The sequence below is a fragment of the Halichoeres trimaculatus genome, unplaced genomic scaffold (assembly GCF_033239565.1).
Source record: "Halichoeres trimaculatus isolate MK-OKI-2021-1 unplaced genomic scaffold, fHalTri1.1 fHalTri1_scaffold_21, whole genome shotgun sequence".
Taxonomy (NCBI): Eukaryota; Metazoa; Chordata; class Actinopteri; order Labriformes; family Labridae; genus Halichoeres; species Halichoeres trimaculatus.
This window is the reverse complement of record NW_027437199.1, coordinates 7,138,853-7,145,663: the sequence shown is the minus strand read 5'-3', so window position 1 is coordinate 7,145,663 and position 6,811 is coordinate 7,138,853. Positions and strand designations below refer to the sequence as shown.

At 41.4% G+C, this 6,811-nt stretch overlaps 1 protein-coding gene across 1 annotated transcript in view; it reads left to right on the top strand.

Annotated features, from left to right (window-relative positions):
* Positions 1-4,895: 4,895 nt before the first annotated feature.
* Positions 4,896-6,811, top strand: part of ptn (pleiotrophin) — a 62,421-nt gene continuing 60,505 nt past the window's right edge. Inside the window, exon 1 of the mRNA XM_074698711.1 lies at positions 4,896-5,076. The gene's annotated coding sequence lies outside the window, so the exon portion shown is untranslated. The remainder of the gene's footprint in view (positions 5,077-6,811) is intronic.

Here is a 6,811-nt window from a genome sequence, read left to right as displayed (position 1 = left end):
AAGCTGGAGATGAGACACTTGTGTTTTTCTCATCTGTAAATCCAGGTTTGAAGGGAAATGTTCAAAAGAAAAATCATTTTTATGGTAAACATGTTGTTTGGGAGAATCTGAGGCGGACAACGATTTCATTACCAAACAGCTCCTGTGAGAAGATCTCAGTATTATCTTTGCAAACAGAGACATCCACCAACAATTTGGAAATAGTGTTCAAGCATTTACGCCTTATTCCTCTGACACCTTCAAGGTCCTACTGCCATCATGTCACACAAGGAAATGTCCTTTTACAGCCCACAATCTAAACATCAGCCCTTCTTACTCAGTTGTACATGTCGTTAGCTTTGGTGAGCTTTTGTCTGCGTTCACTGGCTTTCTTTAGCATTAGCTTTTGTTAGCTTTAGTTAAACCCTATCAGCTTTCATCAGTTCCAGTTTTCATTTCACTTTCTTCCAATTTTGTTAGCTCTTGTTATCTTCTGCCAGTTTCTTTTAGCTTTCATTAGATTTGACTGGGTGTGCTACATTTGTACAAATTTGTTAGCTTTTATTAGCTTTTGTTAGCGTTTGTCAGCTTTCATCAGCTCTCCCTAGCTTTTTGTTGCCCCAGAGCTGTATTACATTTCCTTAGCTTTCTTTAGTCTTTGTTAGCATTGGTTAACCCTTGTTAGCTTATATTTGCTTTGCCAGACTTGGTTTGCTTTTGGGTGTAGTTGTTTTTACTTAACTGAAGATAATTTTTTGTTTATTTTATTTTATTTTATTTTATTTTTTGGCATTCTTCCTCAAGTAAAGGCTCATTTTAGCCTGAAATGTTGCAGTAAGATAATTTAGATTCAAACTTCACAAATGGAGAACATTGTTGCTTCTGGTCCTCTCTTTGATTTCACAGCGTCACATCTTCATCACACTGTCCAAAGGCTCTTATTTAACTTACTGCAGGGTATAATGACCATTAAAGCATCAAAATAGTGCATTATAATCACATTGTGAAAGCCTCTGAATGGCACCTCAACAACAAACCCTGGCACTAAAATGTGTTATCTAATAATTATGAGCTAAAGAGCTGCTTTTTTCGGCACGGTGCAGTTTTTCAAGTGCTGAATGAATTCGTGCCAGGCACTCAATCAATAACCCGAGCAAGGAAAGACAGCCTTATAAGGTGAAATATAAGGCCATTCCTCATTGTGTGGACGGCTGAGAGTTTACAGAGGCGGGCTGGCATCAGTATTGTACACAGTGCTTTGTGGGTAGAACTAATGGTACTCTCTATTGATTGTGTGTTCTGTAATCTGTCAATCCAGGTTTGTCCAGCTGCAGCAGAGCACCGGGGATGCTCTATGAGGTTATCTCCTGCCATCTGCCTCAAACACCCCGAGACTATCAACACGTTATTACCACAATACCTCTAAAAGGATATCTGGCCACAAAGGAGAGATAAAGCGAAGCTAACCAGACACATGAGAGAGACCCTGGAACCAAAGGTACAAATTAGTGTAAGGTTTCATTTATCTACACTGGAGCTTTTCATAAATAAAATAAAATAAAATAAAGGACACACTTGTTAAAGTGTAGCTTGTAAAATTACACTCATCAGATTTCCTTTTGTTGTCCACAGGCCAATTACAGCTCTGTTTGTTTATGGTTTAGACTATTAGTCAAATAATTAAGTTGTACACAAAGCTGAACGAGACAAATAGAAACAAAACAAAAATCCTTACTGGATATTTGTTGAAAGTATGATGATAATTATACTAATTACTCATTGGTGCAATTATTTGTTACCTTTCCAGATTTATTACACCATACTTAGACCAAGTCTTCATAAACACACCTTACTTCTTTGGTTAATGGATATCCTAAAACTTGGCTGGATCCAATAATTAGTAAAATGCTAAACTATCTGGATGAACCGCCATGATGTTTTACAGATGTTCATGGTCCCAGAGGATGATCCCTTTGCAGCACATCTAAGAAAAAAGCCAGTTGGTTAAACAGCATGTTCAAAAGTTCAATTTCAACTGTACGAGATAAATTTCCATGGTATGCTCTGTGGAGAATGATTGCCCCCAGAGGAGGATCTACTTTGTCATACATATAGAAATGTCATTTGATTGAACCATAGGTACACTTGTTGGGCCCACACAAATATATCCTCCAATCATTGGACAAATTGTCATTAAATTCTAAAATAAAAATGTAATTTATCTACTTTAAATAGTAGGTCCACTCATCTGGCTCATGGTATCTCAAAAATATTGCATGAGCCGCCATGAAATGCTCTTTTATTTACATTAATCATACCCAGATAATGATCCCTTATGGTTCAGGTATGAAAAAGCCAGATGGTGAAATAGTTCAAATGTTGGGTTTATCTTATCAATATCTCATTAGTATCAGAGAAATTGCCCGAGAGGAGGATTACCTGCGATGTACACTGGGCTCATAAGAGACAGTTTTTGGTTACTGGATAAATTACCATTAAATTAATGTCCCCAAGAGGAAAAACCCTTGTTCTCTAAAAGTAGATGTTATTAATTTTCTATGAGAGGTAGGTCAACTTTTTGTGTTGAGACTGAGGGGCCGTTTACATGACAATGGTTTAAGGGTGAAACACAAAAGTATTGTTGCGTTTCCATCTCAGGTTTACACGGAAACACCATTTCAGCTGACCTAAAATGCAAACTTTTGAAAATGGCCTCCAGAGTGGAAATTGTCTGAAAGGCTGCTGCCAATGTTGCTGTGTAAACAGTAAGCCAGTGTTTTCAGTACAACAGTACCATTAGCCACGGTTACGTGAGAAGTTTTTTGTCTTTCCGAATAGAATCTTTCTGAATGACTTTTCCAAAAACAATAGTATACATGGAAAGGAATATTCCAATCTCTGGTCTACATGCACTGCTATAATCAAACAGAATAGTCATCGGGGCATGAGCAAATAAATGTAAACAAATTGAGGAACATCTCTAATTGTGTCTTGTGTCATATCTGAGTATGCGCAGAAAGAACGTACCCTGACAACTTTCCGTTTGAATGGATACATGATACTTCAATCAGTTTGGGGAAAGAAATATTCCACCGCTGTGAAACCGATTAAATTTCCATTCGGATTAGCACTTTTCTTTCAGAATGAGGTGTATAAAAAGGTTAAATTCTTTCCGTTTGAGCAAATAAACCGAATGCAGGCGGAATATTTGGGTCCATGTATACGTGGCTATTGTTACAATTGTCACAGACAACCATGTTGTGCTTGTGCTGCTGAATCTGCTGCATCTGCTAACTGTCTACAACAAAATCTGCACCTGTTACTCTGCTTCTGCTCTTAGTATTTGCCAATACACCAGATGATCAGCCCAACTCTACTTCAGTGGAGATCTACCAAAAGCGGCTTCAGGACAAGACAGTTATAGCACCACCTACAGGCCTGGCATGCTTACTACAGTGTTTTCAGTCCCTAAGTGTTTCCATGTAAAGGCAAATATTTTTGTACTGTGTTTCAGACCATGTCCACACTTTACCGGGTATTTTCAAAAACAAGTATCCCCTCCTTGTTTGTTTTTAAAATTACTTTGGTCCACATGCAGCGGGCAACTCCGCTGATAAGTGTGGCTTAAGGCATGCTAAACCCATATTTGGCTGTATTTTCTAGACATAAAACCCATGCCAACCAATCAGAATGAGCCCCTGTCCATCAGCTGTGACGTTTGGGAACCAAAAACTCTGTTGAAACCATGAAGCTGGAGTTTTCCAAAGTTTGGCCGGAGTTTTCAGAAAACATCGTTTTTTGGGACTTAAAGCTGTGGTTTCGTGAAGATAACAGGTGTAAACATTTAAAAAAATGAATGCAGTTTCCCATATACCAAGCTACATGTGGACATGGCCTTAGTGTTTTGGGATGAAACGTTGAGACATTTAAAAAATTATCAAGACATTTTAAGTTTGCCATGAAGATACCATGCTGTCATGCCATGAAAAGACATTCATGATCCCCAGAAGATGATCCCTATCATTAGGCTTAAAAAACAGTGGGTTAAAAACTAGTTATACCTTTTCGTTTAGGCCTCGAAAAATACCACATACATCAATGGATTACCACCATTGTTTGTCAGACATTAATGGACCACAGAGGATAAACCTTTTGGCGATTCTTTGACTTTTCCTGAAGCACCGCTACAGCAAGATTTCATTTCAGGAGGATGAGGGAAATTTGAGGGTGACTTTCATTTTTTAACCAGATAAAAATAAAACCAACATCCAAACAAACACAAAACACAAACTTTAAACTTCAATCAAGCTGCAAAACACTCTGAAAAACAACTGAAACGCAGCGTTATATAATCAGACGTCCTTCACATGACAGGGTAAATATACTTGTGCAGTGCAGGCCTGTATATAAAACCGAATCCAGAGCCCAGCTGGTGTTTGTCAATACTCTATTGATTGCTGTGGTTGGACTCACTTTTCCATGGATCAACAAGATATTTTATATAACTCTGTGTGCTTTGACTGGGCTGCTGTTCCTGAGTGCTGCTCTGTGTGTGCTCATCCAGCCGTGTTTTGTTGTTGTGTTTGCTCGCACCTCCTGAATATCTGCCTCTCTGTTGGCATTCGGAGCTCTCACTGTCTCTCCTTTCTCTGTCTGTTTATCTCACTCTCTGTTTTCTCCTTCTCTCCTTCGTCCCCAGCGGATCTCCCAGGCACTTTGCCTCTTAACCGCTCTCCCCCTTTGCTCCCTTCCTCCCGCTCTCATCGTCCGTCTCACATCTTCTGTCTGGTGTCTCGGTGAGTGCCAGGCAGAGGGCGTCCCTGGAGTGACCTTGGGGGGTAATGAGCTCCTGATCACGAGTCAGGAAACCCAAGCATTCAACACCCACCAACACGCCGCCCTCCCATCCCCTCACCCCGTGCAACACACACACACAAAAAGAAAAAAAACACACTACACAGCTATCGTATGCTCAGCCCACAAAGAGACATAGTATTGGAGAGGAAGGGCAGCGGGGCAGAGGTGCAGATGAAAAGAGTCTAGAGAAACTTCTTCTTCCAGCTCTGATACATACAACTACCAGACCTCCAAAGTAAAGTAAGTGGATTTCTTTTTCTGGGACTTACTGATGCATGGCTTTCACAGGGCAGGTGTGATGGGATGGTGAGGTGGTCACTGGAGAAGCAAGAAAAGTTTGGAGTCGAGCTGAGTTCTGTGCAGAAAATCTCAAAAGAGATAAGAGCCAATTTTGGTATGATTCTGCAGGCTTAGAGCGGGATTTATGTGAATTCCTTAAATGCCTATATCAACCACACTTGTGTTTGAACCTCACAGTAAGAAAACTTTGCCTTGAGTTGCAGAAAAAGTTTCCAAAAGGCTGTTTTACATTCATGCATACTTGATATTTTCTTTTGTTTAACAGTTTCATATTTTACCAAAATGCTAGTGTTGACATAGTCCTAATCGCTTCTTTGTTGCTCTCCCCATTTAAGCAGATTTCCCCCTGAGGCTGTTGATAGGAGATGATAAACATAAGAAAACATTAAAGACAATTAAGCTTCAAAATGCTGAGAATTGGAAGCACAGATGGAGTAAAGTGGCTTGTGGACATGTTGGGCAAACAACTGGAAAGTCTTAATAATCCAGCAGCCACAGGCGATGTGGACTAAATCATTACTAGGGCCGTCTCCTTGGTGATTACACTTCAAACATCCGTATATTTCTTTATTAGAGCTGCCATGGGAATAAATGCAACTCCAGTGAAATATATCTTTGTTTGTATGCTGGTGCAAGTCGACCAGTTTTTGACCAGGGTGTCCTAATTTGGGTCAGGCCTGACTGGAATGACAAACCCAGAGCGGCTGCATTGTATCGGGGCTTCGTGGTCCAGCGAGACCTTCTTACTTTCGTTACCATGGTGTTCTCCAGCACTGGTATAGCAACCCGGGTCGGTCCAAACACTGTTCCCCTCTGTCTTATGGGCATTCCTGCTGCACACAAAAGCAGCTCTCCAGCTCATTCTTGCTCAAAATGAGGTGTCCGCTTCATTTCTTTAGAATCAACACATGGTGTGGTCCTAATGAAAGAGCCGGGGGAGATTAAACAAGAGGTGGAGATGAGCTTGAGAACCCAGCTTTGGTCAGTAGGAAGTCCCAGCACAATGTGGATTAAGCTGGAGGGCAGCCAGCAAGGGCCAAACTCATAAAACTGCGCAATTTCTAAACAGGTCCTGGCATTTTCCTTCCAACATGGCCACTTGGAGGCCCTTTAAAAGAGACATTTTACACATTCTGCCCTTTTCCTCTTGTTAAATGCTAAGCCCACGTGATCGTGCCTATATGTCAAGGCGAAGCACAAAGCCGCTTCATTTCCGTCCGTGTCTCCACAAACGCTTTGACGAGACTGTTCTCCATGGAGGAGCCGGAGCAATAAGGCATAGAATTGCGCTGTTAGGGCCCTGAGAAGTCCGCTCCAGGGGGGAGGGCAGAGCTCTGAATGGAGCTGATTCTCATCTATAGGGCACAAGTAAGTGAGGGAGTGGGAGAGAAAGAAGGGTAGGGGGTAGAGGACATACACAAAGATTCTCACATTGAGTGGCTGGTTTATTCTTGTGGGGTACGCACTGACCCCTCACATGTGGGATGAACAGAATGAGGCTTGATGGGGTCCGGAGGGCCTCCAAAGAAAGGGAGGACGGGATAAAGAGAGGAGTAGAAGAAAAGAGGAGGGGAGGGATGCCAGGAGGGAGGCCTGGTGAGGAAACATCCTTTATTGCATCCAGTTGTAGACGTCATAGTTCACAAGTTGCACTTCAGCAGCTCTGGGTAAAAAC